Raw genomic sequence first — 20,388 nt, 5'->3', positions numbered from 1 at the left:
GCTATTTTTACATGCCACTCAACACTCACCGTTTTAAGGTGATCTTTGTTCCATTTTTTTATGATTTTTTATGTTTATATATATATTGGTAGGAGCAAATAAATTTTTTTCTATTCGTTCCGCAATAACAAAATGGATGGTGTAAAGTAAATAGGAAACGGAAAGTAAACAAAGGGAATGTTATATAAAACAGAAAGTACACATAGGAAACCGAAAAAATAGAAAGTACACAGAGGAAATAGGAAAAAAACATAAAGTAAACAAAGGGGACGTGGTACAAAACTGAAAGTAAAATAGAGCGAAAAAAAAACAGCAGTAGAAAACAGAGGGTAAATAAAGGAGTCAGCGTGGTACAAAATAGAAAGTAAATAGAGGTAAAAAAAATAGAAAGAATAGAGGTAAAAAAATAAATAGAAACAAAAACAAAATCCATGTAAACAAAGGGGACGTGGTACAAAACTGAAAGTAAAATAGAGGGAAAAAAACAGCAGTAGAAGACAGAGGGTAAATAAAGGAGGTAAAAATTAAAAAGAATAGAGTTAAAAAATAAAAAGAAACAAAAATAAAGTCCTGGCCCATGCAGGTCTCGAACCTGCGACCTTCAGGTTATTAGCACGACGATCTAACCAACTGAGCTAATAGGCCATTTGATAAATACAAACAGTGCGATACACTTTATAAAATATAACTTTTATAAACAAAGGCCAATCACCTTACATCAAGCCTCAACGTGAATTTTTATAATGAGCAGCATACCAACTGATGTACTACAAGTGCAGCGGTAATATAAGTAAAACCACTTCCAACCATGAAACGATGGTTTTTATATTCATCAATTGGAGTGTCAACTAAGCAAAAAGATGACGTGACACAGCAATTAAAGAAGAGAGATGGGAAAATGGTTTATTAGATAAGAAACCATGTCTACACAAGAACTAAGACATGAAGAGATGTAATAGGTAGATGATGGTGAGAGAATATGTGTAATTAGATAAAAAAAATATCCTGTAGAAACTATCCATTGGAAACATAGTTTCTACATTATTAGTGTCTACGTAAATTAATGGCAATAGAAACTAAATGTGATTTCTAGCTTTGGGACTGCCCTAAATGAATTAGATTTCCACCCACATGCTACAAACAAAATCCAATCAAACCATAACTAGGTAAGGAATTTTTTGGACGTATTGATAATAAGAGTTTGTTTGGTTGGGAGCTAGCAAAAGCTGTCTGCCAAGCAACAATCCCAGGCATTGGTTTTTGGAGATCCGAGGTGTGCAAAAGAGTTCTAGGATAGCTCCAATAGTGTTAAAATAGCTAGCTCATAGAATATTTTATTGAGTAGGAAGGAGAGAGAATAAAGTTAGCTCTCCACGAAGATCTAAGCTCACATACTTTTATTTCATTCATGTGCCTTTGCTTATATATTTTTCTATACTAGTAGCAAGTTGGGTTACCCTATATTTATCTTTTTTTAAAGACAATAATATAAGATAGCAAGCTGGCATTCACCCTGTTCGCTTGGTCTTGTTTAGTTTATAAGCCGTATTTTTCAACCAACGAAGAATATTTTTCTCTCACACCAAATCAGCTAACAGTACTTTCAGCCACGACTTATCAGCCAAATAAGCCCAAGTGGACAGGGCGATTATTACTGAGGTACTTGGCATAAACGAGATCATTATTCACATATATGGCCTGGTGATGCTCACCAAGGAATATTGTATGGATCGGATGTCCCAGGTCGTTGTCACGCACCGCGCGAGGGCAGGCAAGGCAGGCATCCTCCCTGCCGTTGCCGAGAAGTCAGACCGGCGATCGATGCTAGCTTTCAGATACCTGAACACCACGTCTTGTGGATGCTTCCATTCCAAGACTTTTATCAGTTCTAGCAACGCTGGAGAGTGTGTGCGTGTTAAAAAAGACCAATAGGGCCGGGCATGCTGATGATTGATGAAGATGAACACCAAGAAGGGCTCACAATGACGCTTGCTTGGAATCAGAGTTAGGCAACCAATCTAGGCAAAGGATCCTAGTGATAAAGAACAATGCATGATGCTTCATCGATCACTCTGAGTATCTGACAGCTGTTGGGACTCTTTCATGCATGCATATAAAGCTAGCTGTACGTGTGCACTCTGAGTACCTGAAACTGGCTCCTTAGACCAACTCGGCCATCTTGACATATGCCTACGAATCATAATGTTTATTATTTTCAAGTAAAACTACCTATGTGTTGCAACAAAATATGCACCTCTGCCTCATATGTGCTAATACATTTTAGAGTATAACTCTGTTATTTAGCTCGATACGTGCTATACTAACTCATACGAGTGTGACTCATGAGTTCAGATCACAGATGGCATAACAAACCAATTAGAACTCTCACTACTGGAAACAGGACATTTGCCGAGTGCAAACTTCTCTGTCGAGTGTCAAAAATCGGGCACTCGGCAAAGACCTTCTTTGCCGAGTGCCGCACTCGGCAAATAGTTCTTTGACGAGTGCCGCACTCGGCAAATAGTTCTTTGACGAGTGCCGGGCACTCGGTAAAGGACTTATTTGCCGAGTGTCAGGCTCTCGGCAAAAGCGCGGCACTCGGCATAGGCTGCCCCGTGTAAGGGTGTTCGGCCACGTCCTTCTTTGCCGAGTGCTTGCTGTTAGGCACTCGGTAAAGATTTTTTTTTTTGGAAAATACTTTGCCGAGTGCCCCTGACACGGCGCTCAGCAAAGATTCAATATTTTTTTAAATGTCTTTGCCGAGTGCCCCTGTGAAGGCACTCGGCAAAGAGAAAAATTTCTAAAAAAAAATTCAAAAATCCTCTTTGCCGAGCGCCTTATTCTTGGCACTCGGCAAAGACCCCTTTTGCCGAGTGCCATGCCTCAGCCCTCGGTAAAGTTTTTTTTTTGTTTTTGGCCTCCAAAATTTTTGTGCAGCCCTTTTAAAGTACCAGGAACTCCTCGTTAGAATTTAGGGATTTTTATGGCTTTTTGATATATTTAGTTACTTTATTTCGTTTACTTGAATTTTTTCGAAAAATATAAATTTGAACTGCACGTGGTACAAATAATAAAATTTAATGATTCAAAAAATGATAGTCATGTTACTGAGTATAGTGTGAGGCCGTATCCAGGAACGGACCCAAAATTTCGGACATCTTGTTCACGAAACATGACTGCGAACTTACGTGCGAAGTGTTTTTAAATTCTATATAAAGCAAACGAAGTCCGAAAATCATGAAACTTGTTGAGATGTCGTGATATCGTATGTGGAGGCTATGATAAAAATTTCTAAAGATTTCTTGCACGTTGTCATGTACGATGCTTACAAACCGGGACACGAAACATGACCGCGAACTTGCGTACGATGGTTACAAACTTGTGTGCAAACGAAGTGCTAGATCGGGGGCACTCGACAAAGGGGGGATTTAACCCCGTCGGCTGGGTCAGCCCAAACACCCCGCACACACGTACACACGCACGCGCCACCGCCCACGTCGCCGCCGCCCGACCGCCCGCGTGCCCACGCCGCCACCGCCCGCGCCGCCAGTCCGCCCGCCACCGCCCACGTGCCCGCGCCACCACGACGCCAGGCTGCCCACGCGCCCGTCAACCACCGGGCCACTGCCGATGCCGCGTGCCGCCGCCCTTCCCCGCGCCGCGCGCCGCCCACCGCATCCCCTCCCCGCGCCGAGCGCCGGCGCCTGCCCCCGTCCCCGCCAGCCCCCGCGCCCCGCGCCCGTGTGTGGGCGAGCGTGTCCAGCTCACCCACGCCGACCCGCCAATGTCGGCGGGTGGAGGAGGGGAGGAGGAGGAGGAGGAGGGGAGGAGGCGAGGAGGAGGAGGAGGGGGGAGGAGGGAGGAGGAGGAGAAGGAGGAGGAGGAGTAGGAGCCGGCCCTGCCCCCGGCCGCGCACCATGGACCGCCCGCCCCGACGCCGCCCGTGCCCGACCCCGTTCCCGACTCCGGCAACCCCAACACCGACCCCGACGTCGCCCGCCCCTACCCCCGGCGCCCGTCAGGTATGCCCTCTCTCTTTTGTTGTCGTGGTAGTGATAGTTGTAGTAGTAGTGCTAGTGGTAGTAGTAGTATTAGAAGTAGTGGTAGTAGTAGTAGAACTAGTGGTAGTAGTAGTAGTAGCAATAGTGGAAGTAGTAGTAGAAGTAGTGGTACTACTTGGATATATTCTTCTGCATGGATTGATATCCAAACTACATGGCTTCTCTTGAGACATATGTGCTTGTCGGCCATCGTGCCGTTGTTTTTTATAGGTTTTGGAAACCTCACCGTGCAGGGGAGGTTCTGTCGAATTTTTTTTTAAATGACAGTTTTTGTTCCATTTTTGTAGAGAAGAGCCCATCAGAGCCGAGTCGGAGTTCCCGTCGCCATGCCGGTCTGCCTGCACCGCGTCGCCTCACCACTGCACCGACCCGCCACGGCCCCGCTAGCCTGACTCTGCTGCCACCCTAGGTATAACCCCTCTTTTCGTATCATTGTCGTAGATCACATAACCCAGTTAGGCGTCTCCCATTCGAAAGAGATACGGTTGGAGGTATGCAGATCTTTGCATATCTATGACCGTATCTGTTTAGGATTGTCTATGTTTTTTGGACAGCCCGTGGATGCGTAGATGGGTTAGTTTCCATGGTCTGCTCTGGTCCAAGACAGAGTTTCGACATCACCTCCCTATTGTTCTCCGGATACGCACTATTCTTTGGCAGGACGTGTATCTAGAGAACATCGGGGAGGTGCTGCCGAAATTCTATCTCGGATAGGAGTAGAGCATGGAAACTAACCTCATCTACGCATCCGCGGGTGGGATTAGGACATATCCTCACCTATTAGACAGTAGGAACACCATGTAGATGTAATTGATGGTTACATTACTCGCTGATACATATGTTAGAGGATGGATGACCGTCAGTGGATGTACACGGGCTAGAGAAGTCAGAGTGATTACACCACGGAATGGATAAACAAGACCGATGCTTTCTTAAACAGTGCATTTGGCAAGGCTGCTAAAGGACATTGCCTAGTTTTGTGTCCCTACAGCAAATGTGGAAACAGGAGAACGGTAAACAAGGTGGAAATGGGTAAACATCTTGTGAAGAATGGATTTACGCCGGACTACACCCGGTGGGTCCACCATGGTGAAGCCCATCATATGAGAGAGGAGGTGGTGAGACCACGGGTGGAGGCTTTTGATGCTGATGCGGGGGTAGCAGACATGTTAGATGACTTTCACCAAGGACAGTTCGATGAGGGACGTGAGAAGGAGGAGATGGAGGCAGTGGCACAGGCGTTCTGTGACACAATGGACTCGGCACAGAAACCCCTTCACGATCGGTCAACGGTGTCTCAACTGGATGCCATTGGATGCTTAATGGGGTTGAAGTCTAAGTTAAACTTGAGTCGAGAAGGCTTCAATAAGATGTTGGCCGTGATTGGCACCCTGCTTTCGGAGGGCCACATTCTGCCAAAGAGCATGTACGAGTCATAGAAACTCCTTCGTGCACTTAAGATGCCGTATGAGCAGATACATGCTTGTTCGAAGGGGTGCGTCCTATTTAGGAAAGAACACGAGCATGCAAAGTTATGTCCAAAGTGTAAATCCTCTAGGTACCTAGAGGTAGACTCTAATGATGGCCAGAAGAGGCAACTTACGATCCCCATGAAAATCCTACGGTACCTTCCATTCCTACCAAGGATCCAACGGCTATACATGACCGAGGAATCCACGAAACAGATGATATGACACAAAAATGGCAAACGGTACAATCCTGACAAGATGGTATATCCATCCGATGGTGAAGCTTGGATCCGCTTTAATGACAAACATCGTGACAAAGCAGATGAGGCTCGTAATGTACGTGTCATGCTGGCAACAGATGGGTTCAATCCTTATGGAATGATGGCTGCCCCATACACATGTTGGCCCGTCTTTGTTATCCCCCTTAATCTCCTCCCCCCCCCCGGTGTCTCCTTTCAACGACATAATGTATTCTTGTCGTTGATAATTCCTAGACACCTAGGGAGTAATATGGGTGTGTTCATAGAGCCCGTGTTTGATGAATTGGTTCGTGCTTGGGACGAAGGGGTATGGACATACGATCGAGCTACAAAGACAACCTTCAAAATGCACGTTTGGTACCACTACTTCCTGCATGACTTCCTATCGTATGGGATATTCTGCGCCTGGTGTGTTCACGGGAAGTTCCCATGCCCAATATGCAAGGAAGGTGTGAGGTTCATTTGGTTGCAGAAGGGTGGCAAGTATTCGTCGTTCAACAGACATCATCAATTCCTACCTCTTGACCATCCATTCAGGCAAGACATTAAGAACTTTACAAAAGGTGTCAAAGTGACAAACCCTGCATCGGGAATGATGACTGGTGTCGAGGTTCATGCTCAGATAGATGCCCTCATGCCCAATGAAGAAGGTGGTTTTGTGGGATATGGTGAGCAACATATGTGGACTCATATCTCGGGCATGACGAGGCTCCCCTATTTTGATGACCTTCTTCTGCCACATAACATTGATGTAATGCACACTGAAAAGAATGTCGTCGAGGCACTTTGGGCAACACTCATGGACACTAAAAAGTCTAAGGACAACCCTAAGGCTAGAGTGGACCTGGCAACGTTGTGCGATAGACCAAATCAAGAGATGCAGCCTCCTAGTCATGGCAAGACATGGAGGAGGCCTAAGGCCGATTTCATCTTGAAAAAGGACCAAAGGAGGGAAGTACTTGAATGGATCAAGACGCTAATGTTCCCTGATGGGTATGCAGTGAATCTAAAGAGGGGAGTGAACTTAGGCACTCTGTGAGTCAACGGGATGAAGAGTCATGACTACCACATATGGATTGAGCGGCTTCTTCCGGCTGATGGTTTGAGGCTATGTCCTGGAGCATGTCTGGCAAGTGCTGGCAGAGTTGAGCTACTTATTCTGCTAGCTTTGTGCCAAGGAGCTCTCTCGGACCGTCATTGATGACTTGGAAAAAGCGGCACCCATGTTGCTCTATAAGTTGGGGAAGATCTTTCCACCCGGCTGCTTCTTGCCGATGCAGCATTTGATTGTGCACCTCCCGTATGAGGCATGGATGGGGGGCCCGTGCAGAACCATTGGTGCTATCCAATCGAGAGATGTCTGAAGACTATTCGCAAAAAATGTAGAAATAAAGCCAAAATTGAGGCTTCCATTGCAGAGGCATACATTCTAGAGGAGGTGTCGAACTTCACAGAGAAATACTACACTGAGAACCTTCCTAGCGTTTATAATCCACCCCCTCGTTACAATGCTGGCGAAAATGAATCGAACCTCAGCCTTTTCCAAGGGCAACTCAGAAACGCAAGTGCATCGACCACTAAGCAATTGAAAAATGAAGAGTGGCACAGTATCATGCTATATGTGTTGACCAACCTTGTCGAGGTGCAGCCGTTCATTGGGTAAGTTCTGAACAAACTTGTTTCATTTCACCGTATGTCCTTGTTTCTTTATCCAACCCCCTTGTTTCTCGTTGGTACAGGGAATTTCTTCGTCAATCCTAGCATGGATCAAGGCAACCTATCATACAAGAAAATGATAGCCTTCTTTCACAGGGTGCGGGACTAGAGAGCCCCAATTTCATTTATTGGTTCAAACAGAAAGCCCAAACTGATACGCCTATAAGTGACGAGCTGAGACAGGTTGCAAATGGTTGTGTCGTTAGGGTCAAGTCATTTACCGGTTATGACGTGAATGGATATCATTTTCACACAGCAAGCTACGAGTAGAGTTGGCCCAATCGAAAAACCACAAACAGCGGAGTTGTTACGCCCGGCACTGATGGACTCGACTATTATGGAAGAATTGAAGAAATCTACGAACTATCATTCTATGGTTCCAAACCTCTTACTCCTGTCATATTCAAATGCCACTGGTTTCATCCTGGAGTAATGAGACGGACCCCTAAGCTTGGTCTAGTCGAGATTCGATAGGATTTCGTCTATCCAGGAAAAGATGTCTACATTGTAGCTCAACAGGCCGTCTAGGTTTATTATACGTCATACGCATGCAAAGACGCTGAGCATCTTAAGGGTTGGTCTATTGTGCACAAAGTATCGCCACACGGTAAACTATCTATCCCAAACGATGATGATTACAACTTCAACCCAAACACATATGATGGAGAGTTCTATCAAGAAAAGGGGCTACAAGAGAGGTTTGACATAGACTTAACCGAAGAGATAGGAATGGAAGTAGACAATGAAAGGGATGATGACGAGGATGCTTGAGACGAGGTGCGAAATCTGAAGGATATACAAATGCTTGAGCGATTACATTTAGGCAATGACAATGAAGACAACATTCCTCCTTCAGATAGTGTTGATTAGTTGGACAATGTTGATAGTGATGACGAGATCTATGATCCAGCTAATCTCAATCATGAAGATTATTTCTAATACATGTAATACTATGTTTTTTATAATTATGTTTTGTTCATTTTTGCATATATTTCTAATACATGTATTACTATGTTTTTTGTAATTATGTTGTCGGAGTTTCGTACAAGCACCGGCAAGTAAATTTATAGTAGTGCGCGTTAGGCTCGGATGGTGCGCTAAAGGACACAAGATTTATACTGGTTCGGGCTGAATGTCCCTACGTCTAGTTTGTTGCTGCTCGTGTTATTAGCACCGAAAACAGTTCATAGTAGGGGGTACAAATGATTGAGAGAGGGACTGGTCCCAAGTCTCTGATGGAAGGGTTGAAAGGAGGCCAAGAGCTTGATCGCAGCTTGACTGTGTGAGTGTTGTGTATTATAGCGTCAAAAGTCGGTCCCCTGTTGGAGGAAGCGCATCCCCTTTTATAGATGAAGGGGCTGGCTTTACAAGGGTGAGGGCTTAGGATGCGTACTCTACCTAGTCTTGTGGCTCACGTCTACCCAGCCTCTTCTCATTCTGATGGGTGCGAAGGATGATAAGCGCCTACAATACTGTTGATACCCCTATACAATGTCAGGATGGTTACAGAATACTGCCATGCGTAGGGTATGGGCTGTAGTACAGTGGTTTTGACTTATGAACCTCGCCCAGCCTTGCTCCGCACACCTTCTGGTTCCTATGAGTCTCTGTTGGAGGGACGCGGGGTCGGAGTCCGGAACAGCGCTGTGGGCAAGGTCCTTTGATTTGATGGACCCAAGGGGTCAGGAAGCGGGCGCCGCTCCCTTAGGTCCATAACATGGTGATGGCATGTTCGTCATTTGTGGAGATCGCAAATCCTTTTCTAGAGTGTAGTGGTTATCGTATATCTTCGTCGGGTTCCATGTCCCAGAGCTGAAGGCGACGCCTACAACTCTACCGGGCGAGGAGCACGCACCTGTAATACCTTTCAGGCTCTACGGCACCCGGAAGGGTCTAAAGCACCTGTCCCGTCGTTCCCTGGTAGTACCTGTCCTGCTAGGGCACAGGGTATGGTCCTTGAAGCCGTGGTTGACCCGAACGTCTTGTCTTGCCCTGTACCCATCATCTTGAGGGAACAGGGAGAAGTTGTCAGGTAAGACAAAACCAGTCTTTAGACATCGAGCAGGGCGAGGCTCGTTCTCGGTCATCGGGTGAAGAAGAGACCAGTCCTTATCTCTTGGGTGAGACCGACCCCGCCCCTCAGGGGTCGGGCGAGGCGGAGTCTATCCCTCAGCCCTCGGGCGAGGCGAGGTTGGCCCAAAAGGCGTCGGGCAAGGCGGAGACTAGCCCTTAGCCCTCGGGCGAGACCGAGCCTGCCCCAAAGGCGTCGGACGAGGCGGAGACTAGCCCTTAGCCCTCGGGCGAGACCGAGCCCGCCCAAAAGGTGTCGGACAAGACGGAGACTAGCCCTTAGCCCTCGGGAGAGGCAGAGCTATCCCAAAGGCATCGGGTGAGGCAGAACCAAACTCTTGTCATTCGAGCAAGGGACGCAATGGCGCCCTTATCTGTCCAGAAGTTTTTAACGTTTGGTGGTTATTGGTTCCACCTTCTGGGGTACCCTGGTATTAGGTCCCCGACAGTAGCCCCCGAGCCTCTAGGTGATTCGAGTAGAGTCGCCTGGGGGTGTTTTTGATTCCGTCGGAGTTACTGTGCCAGAGGGTGCGCGCGAGCGCACCGATGGGTGTAGCCCCCGAGCCCCTAGGGGATTCGAGTAGAGTCGCCCAGGGGGTAGTATCGAGCCCTTCGCGGGTGATGCTGAAAGGCTTGGTTTTTTTGTCAACTGGATATTTTTTCGAGGGGGTCATGGTATCCCGTTCGTGGGGATCTCATTCAGGGCTGACCTAACTAGGGCTTGACCATGGACCGAGATCCCAGCAATACTTGCGCCCTTGATTTCGGATTGTTTGCGGACCTGTCCTCAGTTGGGCCAGCCACCGAGCTTCTAGGCCCTAGGTGGGCCAAAGGGGAAAAAGTCTTCATGGCATGTGTTTCCCAGGTGGGTAGAGAGTCCGGATTCGCCTGGGGAAGGCGAACTGTCCACCCTGATTTTTGGTGGGAGAGGATAGGGACTGCGGGCGCGTGTCTCGTGACGTGACGTGGCGGTGCGCGTGGCAGGCCCGGAGATCGAGGCGGACGGTTGCCCTTCTCACGTCCATCGCCCCTATAAAACCACGGGGTTCACCCCCAAGGTTCCATATTTCGCTCCCTTGCCTTTGCGTCTGAAACATCCGCTGCCAATCGTCCTAGCCTCCTGCGCCCGCACCACCACCGTCGACCGGCTTGCATCCGTGTTGCAACCACCATCAAGCTTGCGCCTGCCTTGTAGCCGCCGTCGAGCTCGCGTCCACCTTTCTCCCCAATTGCTTTAATGGAGTTGTGGGGCAGATCTAGCATCACCTCTCAGCGTTTGGAGGGCCTCGTCCACCATGGCCTTCTCCGTCCACTGTCCAGCCGTCCAGGAGTGGCTACTACCTGGTGACGAGGGTGAGCCGGCGCCGCCCGAAGGGTATGTCGTGTCTTTCAGCCATCTTCCATGAGCGAGGATTTGCGGTACCCACGCATAGATTCCTTTGGGGGCTGCTGGATTATTATGAGGTGGAGCTATAGCCTCTAACTCCCAATAGGGTTCAACATATGGCGGCGTTTGTTGCCCTGTGCGAGGGTTTCCTGGGGATCAATCCCCATTTTGATCTGTGGCGGTATTTCTTTACCGTTAGTTTGTCGAAGAGAAAGATTGGGGGGAAGGATGTGAACATGTCGATGGGATGTGCCAGCGTTCATCTGCGCCATACCCGATTGAGGGGTTACCTATTCATGCATCTGGCGACCTCCAATAAGGGACTGGTACTCACTAGTGGTTTTATGTCAGGGATGATGTGAGTGCCACCCTGCCGAGGTACACCGGGCACCTTATTGAAGAGGCTCCGGAGTCGTGGGCTTGGGGCATCCTAGAGGACGAGGACACGCTGACAAGTGCCCACCCGTTCATGCAGGGACCCTTCCTGTTCCACGCTGGAGGGAAGCGAGTCGGGGAGGTCGGTGGAGGTCGGAGAGTCTGCTGCTTCGCACGACGTGCGGTCGAGGATCGGTGGATGGGGGAAGGCAGGCCTGCCGCTGCCGACCCCGAGGCGATGGTGGAGGGGAGTGGCTCTAGTGCCACGCCCCATGAAATGGTGGAGGGGAGCAGGCTCTGGTGCCGTGCCCCATGAGGTAAGGGAGATGAGTCCCCCTGCCGTAGAGCAGGGGGTAGGCTCAAAACGGTCCTGCCTAGACGAGTCGGGGCAGGGATCTAGGGATCCATCCCCAAAACGCTTTCGCCGACCGAAGGCATCAGCGTAAGCCGCTGGTTCCCCTATTTTCATCCTTTTTCCCTTTCTATTTTGATCTAATGGCTTTTACCTTTGTGTAGGTTCTTGTGGACGGGTCACTCCCTGGGGCTGGCGCCTAAGAAGAGCCTCGCCATTTAGGTGGGACGGATGGCGCTGCCCGGCGTCGCCCCTGTTTTGGGCAGGAGTGGTGCCGATGTTGGAGCCGTGTTGGTCGATCCGACGATGCCTATGGTGGCGCCCGTGCCCTCGGTGGTTGCTGAGCAGGCGGCATCATCCGTGGCGGGCGTGGTACAGCCGGCCATGGGTCTGGTATCACCGACGGAGGTGGTGCTTGAGGGCGCAGTGCAGTCCGTGCCGCCAGAGACCCAGGTGGAAGCGGCCACGACCGTACCAAGCCCGGTGGCCCAGGCCGTGGCGGACGAGGCGGGCCGGATGCAGGCGGACATGGCCGGAGGGTCATCGGGCATGGCGGTGGTGCCGCATAGGATCAGGAGGGAGCCACCTTCGGCCCCTTTGTCGGGAGGCAGCCGCTCCCCCGTGCGGGGGGAGCCGCCGCTCCAGTGGATGGCCGCCCAGGATCCGACGTCGGCTCTTTTCTCGCTCGAGGATCATGCCGAGAGCATGGAGCGGGAGGGTCTTGATGTCGGGATCTCAACCATGCTGGATGCCCTAGACCAGGCTAGAGGAGCCCTGCGTGAGATCGTTATTCCTACTACCCAGGTATTCACTTGGTTTTCTTCTTTCTTCGCATGTTTTTGTGTTTTCGTATTTCTGATACCGGTCTTCTTCTTCTTCAGATTCTCGTTGCTCGTAGTTGGAATAAATCCCTATTCCTCAGTGAGTAGAAGGTGGAGTGGGATCACCTTTCTGAGGAGGCCCGGCTGCGAGCAGATATGGCCACGCAGCTTGCTGCCGCCCTAGGAGCAGGAGGCCGAGACGCGTCAGGACGCGAAGGAGATCCATGGGATGTTCGTGGACCTATCGGCGAGGGTGAAGCTAGAAGAGGAAGAGGCCCTAGGATTCTGAAGGAGCGGGACAAGCTGCTCGAGAAGGATGCCCAGGCTAGTAAGCGGGCTGTCGAGGTCCTAAAGGAGCTGGAGATGGAGCGGGATCTTAGGCGGAAGGCCGAGAGTAGGGCCACAGGCCCTTCAGTAGAAGGCAGACGAGGACGTCGAGGTGGTCCACTCCCTCCGGGCGGATCTTGGTGACACGGTGAGCCGAAGGTTGAGTCGCCGAGAACGTCTCCGTCAAGCTAGAAAAGGAGCTTGCCCATGTGCGAAGGACCCTTCAGACTGAGAGCGACGAGCATGATCTTCTGCAAGCTGCGGTCGGGGTGGTCCTTGATGCCCTGAAGGTGGTGGAGCCGGTGGAGACCAGCCCGCTCGTGGCTCGTGCCGTAGGTATCACGGCGTGGGTGGGCCAACTTGAGGAAGATGCCTTTCATGCCGGGATCACCCAAGCCTTTGCTGACGCCCATTCTCATTATGATCGGGAGATCAATTTGAAGGTGATGAGCCAAGGCTTCACGCCTTGTTTATGAAGATCCTGAGCTGGATGAGATGGAGAAGGCATTGAATTTTGCTTCGTAATTTCGTTTTGTTAGATTTCACTTTCTTCCGTAGCCGTCTGGTCATTTGGTTTTTGCGGTCTTGCCAATCTGTTCCTCCGAATCTTGCCGTTGGTCTTGACGTGAGGAGGGAATCTGATGTAATGATTGTTTCAAAAAGAGGAAGGGAGGTAGCCGTACCTTAACCAGCCCCCGAGTAATGTCCGACCCCTTGCATTTGCTGGGGTCGGGTGTTATTGGAGACCGGAACATTCAGATGGAATCCCATTTCATGGTTTTTGTGATAGGGTCATTGAAGTTCTTGGATGGTGTTGCACTATTCCCCACTCTACCTTCCAATAGAATTCCCCAAATGGGGACTCTATGGGCTCGGCAAGGGGGGCCTTAGAACCTGTGTCCCTGTATCGAGCGGCTTGAGCCCCCAGGCCTTGTTAGGGTCTGATAGGGGTCGGCCATAATTCGCGTGTTACCCCGTCGTCGACTTTCATAATCGGAGGGGCTGAGTAAACAACACTTGCCTCAGTGGCTTGAGTGTTGTGCTCAATGAGCTCGCTAACGGGTACGTTCAGTGTGGAATCCTGTGTCCATCATTTGCTGATGGGGTCGGCAGAGCCCTCTGATGGCATTCCACAACTTCTTAACCCATCCTCCCGGTAGATGCCCGAGCCATTCGATATGCTCAGGTGGCCTGATGGCCTCTCCTCGATGGAGATTCTATGGGTTTGGCTCGGGGTTAGAATCGAACGAGAAAAGGTTGAGACGTCCCTGTCCGCTTCTGAGCGGGGTCGGGCAAGGCCGCTGGGCTTGTCTCAGTTATTTCTCCCTGGCTCTATTTGGCACGAGGCAGCCTCGAGCCCTTTGCGGGCCGGCCTTCGAACCTCAGCCTGCTGCCACCCATATCGAATGAGGCGACGGCCGTTTTGTGACGCGACACGAAGCTGTTGGGATGCAACGTTTTGTATATGTAATGTTTCAATGTATAATTTAATCGAAATAAAGGCGGGGTTGGTAACGTTACCTTGGTAGCACGAGTGACAGGAAGCTACTACCAGATGTGTTCGAGACAGGTTTTTGGGTCCGATGTTTCCGACGAGGCCGGCGTAAGCTGCATAAGTATTGCTAGTTCTGTTTTTGTGATTGATTTTTAAGTGACCTACCAGCTTCCCCCTGAAGGGAGGGACTCTACAGGTGGACCTCTCTAGAGTCCTTTCGGGAAGGTAGGAGCCAAGGCTAGCAGTGTGAGGAACTATGAACGCGATTATGCTGGTGAACCAAAAAGACTCCGTAGCCGACGGAGCGTAGGGCCCGGTGGTTTGCCTAGTTGCATTCACCATTAAATTTCCACATGCCATGCCCCATTGATTTCCCAAATGTAAGGAGGGATCGGGCTAAGAGGGTGTTTAAACAAACATGCGCCCTCGGCAGCCCCCGAGCGATGTCCGTGGCCATGCCGTTGCTGGGGTCGGAATCATGGTAAAAATTCAATACTTAAAGTAAATAAACAAGGGTGCTTATCTTACGGTCGGTCATTTGTTGTTTTGCCTGGGCTAACCGATCAACCTAGGGGGCCTGTTGGGCTTTCCCCTGGATGGAGGTTCCATTGTTGGATCGTCCCTGGTCCTGCCTGGGGAAGCGGAGAGTCGCCTATAGGTGAGTGTGCCCCGGCTCTTGCATCCGGGGCGCGTTAGTGGTGGGCCATGCCCGGGTGATGTTCTGGCTTACCAGGCGGCATCCTATCGATCAGAGCGTGTCCCGTCATTTCCGGCGCTGTCACCTTAGATTCCTGCCAGCATTGATTTCGCATTTGTATTGAATAGGGGAAGGCAGAGATCTTTTTCGGCCGAACCTTTCGCCTTTCCTCAGCTGCTGAGCCCCTTCTTTAAATAGGGGGGGGAAGAGTTTTTGTCCCTCCTCCTTGCCAACCTCTGAGCCGCCACCCCTTTTCCTCATTCCTTTCCACCGAATGCCTCGGTTCCTAAGTAAGAGAGGGTGATGCTAGGGGGAGAGAAAACTCATAGATCCACTCATGAATTTGGAGTGTGATGTCGAGCCAGAGGTCATCCAACGTAGATGAGATGGTGCGAGCCGCCCTTGCTGAGGAGTCGCTGCTACCGAAGGAGAAGGAGCGATGGAGGGCGCCGTATGTCGTCGACTTTGCCGTCGTTCGTTGTGTCCCTCCTTTGGCGGGAGGCATTTCCTGCCCTAACGTCATTGTCAGGGTTGTGGCTGACGATGATGGTGTAGTCCCTGGATGCCCAGTGGAGGCGTTGCTATTGGGGTTGCGGTTGACGATGATGTCATAGTCCCTGGACGCCCCAACGGAGGCGTCACTGTCGGGGTTGCGGCTGACGACAATGTCATAGTCCCTGGACGCCCCGGTGGTGGCGCTACATTTGCCTGCGTGGAGCTTGACGCTGCAGGTGACGGCGCCTTCGAGGACCCCATGAAGTGGTAGGACACCGCCGATGGAGAGCGTGGTGCGGCGGCCGCAGTAGATGCACTGGCCCATGTACATGCCCCGGGCATTGCCGATGAAGAGCATGGCACGGCGACCGTAGCAGTACTTGTAGTAAAGCTAGGCAGAGACTATAATTGAATAAATTTGTGGGGGAGCCCCCAAGTAAACTAGTCCTCTAAATTTACAAGTATATTAGTCCTTTTTGTAATGAAATCACTTTGTAAGTGGCGAATTTGTGCAAAAATGAACAAATTTTCATCTTTTGTTACGGCAAACGGCCTTTCAGCTTCCTCTTTCTGTAAAAAAGGTTTTCGTGCCCTCCGACCCTTCCCATGGTTTAAGTCGTAAGAAACTAGGGGTGTGGGCGAATGAATTCTGATCACTGCTGGTGAGCAAAGAGGTCGCAGCCTCTAGGGCATGGATCTCCCACTAGTCCTACTAGTTATACTCAGAATGTGTTCCCAAAATCTTAGTCCTTAGGACTTGTTTATGAGAAGAACGAAAAACTTAGAGAATGTTTACAAATACAACACAGGAAGTTTTTGCAAGTGTACTTGTAGTATTCATGTCAGCCCCCGAGTGAGGTCTAACCCCTCGCAATTTGCAGGGGTCAGATGTCACTAAGGATCGAGGTTTTGTAATGACAAAAACTGATAAGGAAGAAACATGCATTTATTTAAGGGTAAAAACGACGTAGCTGCTCAATGTTCCAGGCGTTGGTGAAGACCTCGCCGTTGATGGTTTTCAACCTATAGGCGCCCGGGCGAAGTACTTCCGTGATGACGTAGGGCCCCTCCCAGGGTGGGGAGAGTTTGTGGCGGTCCTTGTTGCTCTGTACAAGGCGGAGGACAAGGTCCCCGACATCGAAGGCTCGACCCCACACCCGTCGGCTATGGTACCATTCGCAACGCCTGCTAGGTACTTAGCCAAACGGAGGAGGGCGATGTCGCGGGCTTCATCCAGCTAGTCCATGGCCTCTTGGTGAGATGTCTCGGCCCCCTATTCGTCGTATGCTCTGATTCTTGGTGCTCCATAGTCAAGGTCCATTGGGAGAACAGCCTCGGAACCGTAGACCATGAAGAAGGGTGTGTAGCCAGTGGCTCAGCTAGGAGTTGTCCTCAGGCTCCAGAGTACGGCCGGAAGCTCAGCGAGCCAGCGCGCGCCAAACTTGTTCAACCGGTTGAAAATTCTTAGCTTAAGGCCTTGCAGGAGCATGCCGTTTGCGCGCTCGACCTGCCCGTTCATCCGGGGGTGCGCGATGGCTGCCCAATCGATCCGGATGTGTTGTTCATTGTAGAATCGAATGAATTTCCTACCGGTGAACTACGTGCCATTATCTATGATGATCGAGTTCGGTACTCCAAAGCGATGGATGATGTCGAGGAAGAATAGCACAGCTTGCTCGGATTTGATCGTGGATATTGGTCGAGCTTCAATCCATTTTGTAAACTTGTCAATGGTGACAAGCAGGAGGGTGAAGCCCCCGGGTGCCTTTTTGAGTGGCCCAACCAGGTTGAGCCCCCAGACCGTGAAGGGCCACGTGATGGGGATCATCTAGAGTGCCTGGGCTGGGAGGTGACTTTGCCGAGCGTAGTACTAACACCCTTCGCAGGTGCGTACAATTTGCTCAGCATCGGCTACTGCAGGTGGGCCTAGTAGAAGCCTTGTCGGAATGCCTTCCCAACCAAGGTCCTTGGTGCGACATGATGACCACAGACTCCATCGTGGATATCGCTCAGCAGAAGTTTTCCTTGTTCGCTAGGGATACAGAGTTGCATGATCCCAATGTGACTCCATTTGTAGAGCTCGCCCTCTACAAGAACGAAGGACTTGGCACGACGCGCAAGCCATCGGGCTTCCATCTTGTCCGCTGGTAGTATGTCGCAGAGGAGGTAGTCGAGGTAAAGCATTCTCTAGTCGTTGGGGGGGGTCAGGACTCCGCTGCTGGGTCCTCTTCAAGCTCCATAACCTCGGGGTTGGGCAGAGCAGTTGGTGGATCGGCCCCTGGGGTCGGACTAGATGGGCCATCGTCGGCTTGTTCCGACCCCACGTAGCATACCGAGGGTTTGTGTTGATCGCTGGCAAAGATGCCTGCCAAGACTGGCTCTCGGCCGGAACGCTGTTTTTCACGAGCGTGTCGGCTGCTTCATTGAGGCGCCTTGGAATGTGATTGAGTTCGAGGCCATCGAATCTATCCTCCAGCCATCGAACTTCTTGATAGTATGCCTCCATCTTGGCGTCGTGGCAGCATGCCTCCTTCATGACCTGGTTGACGACCAGCTGGGAGTCGCCCCTGACGTCGAGGTGTTGGATGCCTAGCTCGATGGCGATTCGTAGGCCGTTGATGAGCGCTTCGTATTCTATAGTATTGTTTGATGAGGGGAAATGGAGCCGAACCATGTACCTCATGCGGACCCTAAGGGGGGATACAAAAACTAGTCCTGCTCCGGTGCCCTTCTTCATCAGCGATCCGTCAAAACATTATCCAGTACTCTTGATCGACGACTACTAGTGGCATCTGGACCTCGGTCCACTCCACGATGAAGTCAGCCAGTACCTGAGATTTGATCGCTGTTCGGGGGGCATAAGAAATGCCCTGACCCATCAGCTCGAGTGCCCACTTTGCGGTTCTTCCCATAGCGTCCTAGCTACAGACGACCTCACCAAGGGGGAACGATGTCACTACTGTCATAGGGTGTGACTCAAAGTAGTGGCATAGCTTCCTCTTGGTGATGAGGATGGTGTATAGGAGTTTCTGGATTTGGGAGTAGCAGGTTTTAGAGTCGGATAATACCTCACTGATGAAATATACAGGGCGCTGCACCCTGAAGCTGTGCCCTTCTTCTTCCCGCTCTACTACTAAGGCGGCGCTAACCACTTGCGTGGTAGCCACTATATATAGGAGGAGGGATTCTCCGTTGCTTGGAGGGACCAGAACCGGGGGTTTAGTTAGAAATTGCTTAACCATGTCAAGCGCTTCCTGGGCCTCAGCTATCCACTTGAAGCAGTCGGACTTCTTCAGGAGTCGATAAAGGGGGAGTCCTCGTTCACCGAGGCACAAAATGAATCAGCTGAGGGTGGCCAGGCACCCTGTGATCCACTGAACCCCCTTTATGTTTTGGATCGGGCCCATCTTTGTAATGGCTGATATTTTTTCTGGGTTGGCTTCGATGCCGTGCTCGAAAATAATGAAGCCGAGCAGCATGCCCCTCGGAACCCCAAAAACACATTTTTGGGATTGAGTTTGATGCCGTTTGCCCGGAGTTTTGCAAAGGTTTTTTCAAGATTGGCGACAAGGTGGTCCGCTCGCTTGGACTTGACTACGATGTCATCCACATATGCCTCTACGGTCTGCCCGATGAGGTCTCCAAAGCAATTAAGCATACAACGTTGGTAAGTTGCCCCAGCGTTCTTCAGACCGAACGGCATTGAAATGTAGCAGAACGATCTGAAGGGGGTGATAAAAGACGTCGCGAGCTGGTCGGACTCCTTCATCGTGATCTAGTGGTAACCAGAGTATGCGTCAAGGAAGCAGAGGGTTTTGCACCCTGAGGTGGAATCAACTATTTGGTCTATTCGTGGCAAAGGAAACAGATCCTTTGGACACGCCTTGTTGAGGCCTGTGTAATCGACACACATTCTCCATTTCCCGCTCTTTTTTCATACAAGAACAGGATTTGCTAACCACTCTAGGTGGTATACTTCCTTAATGAATCCTGCGGCCAATAGTTTGGCTATCTCCTCTCCGATGGCCCTGTGTTTCTCCTCATCGAAGCAGCACAGGCGTTGCTTCACCGGCTTGGAGCCCGGGTGAATTTTTAAGGTATGCTCGGCGACCTCCCTCGGGATGCCTGGCATATCCAAGGGTTTCCACATAAAGATGTCTTTGTTATCGCAGAGGAAGTCGATGAGCACGCTTTCCTATTTGGATGAGAGCACAGTACCAATGCGTACCCTTTTAGTCTCGAAGCTACTGGGGTCCACGAGGACCTCCTTGGAGCCTTCTGCTGATTCGAACGACCCGGTTGATTTCTTGGCGTCGGGTGTTTTTTCGGCAACCTCCTGCCTGAGGGTGGCGAGTTCCTTAAAGGCGATGACTGTGGATGTGTGACCGCAGCATTCAACTTCACACTCGTAAGCGCACTAGAAGGAGGTGCCGATGGTGATGACCCCGCAGGGGCCCAGCATCTTTAGCTTAAGGTACATATAGTTGGGGACGGCCATGAACTTCGCGTAGCATGGTCGTCCTAGGATGGCGTGGAAAGTCCTTGGGAACCCCACTATGTCGAAGGTGAGGGTCTCAGTCCAGTAATTGGACCGATCCCCGAAAGTGATGGGCAGATCGATCTGCCCCAGTGGCACGGCTTGCCTACCAGGCACGACGCCATGGAAAGGCGCTTGGATGGGATGGAGGTTCGTTTGGTCGATGCCCATCTCGTCGAGCGTCTTGGCGTACATGATGTTGAGGTCGCTGCCACTGTCCATCAGTACTTTCATGAGCTGCTTTGGACCGATGATCGGATCGATGACAAGCGGGTACCTTCCCGGGTGTGGGATGGCATCCGGATGGTCAGTCCATTTGAAGGTTA

The 20,388-nt window shown here is 50.7% G+C and overlaps 1 non-coding gene across 1 annotated transcript; it reads right to left on the bottom strand.

The window, feature by feature from the left end:
- Positions 1 to 571: 571 nt before the first annotated feature.
- On the bottom strand, positions 572 to 645 carry TRNAI-AAU (transfer RNA isoleucine (anticodon AAU)). Its single transcript has one exon. It is a non-coding gene; the product is annotated as a tRNA-Ile (tRNA).
- Positions 646 to 20,388: the final 19,743 nt, after the last annotated feature.

Source organism: Miscanthus floridulus, chromosome 8 (assembly GCF_019320115.1).
Source record: "Miscanthus floridulus cultivar M001 chromosome 8, ASM1932011v1, whole genome shotgun sequence".
NCBI classification, from domain to species: Eukaryota; Viridiplantae; Streptophyta; class Magnoliopsida; order Poales; family Poaceae; genus Miscanthus; species Miscanthus floridulus.
Note: the sequence above shows the minus strand (reverse complement) of the source record. Positions and strands in the feature narration are given on the sequence as shown.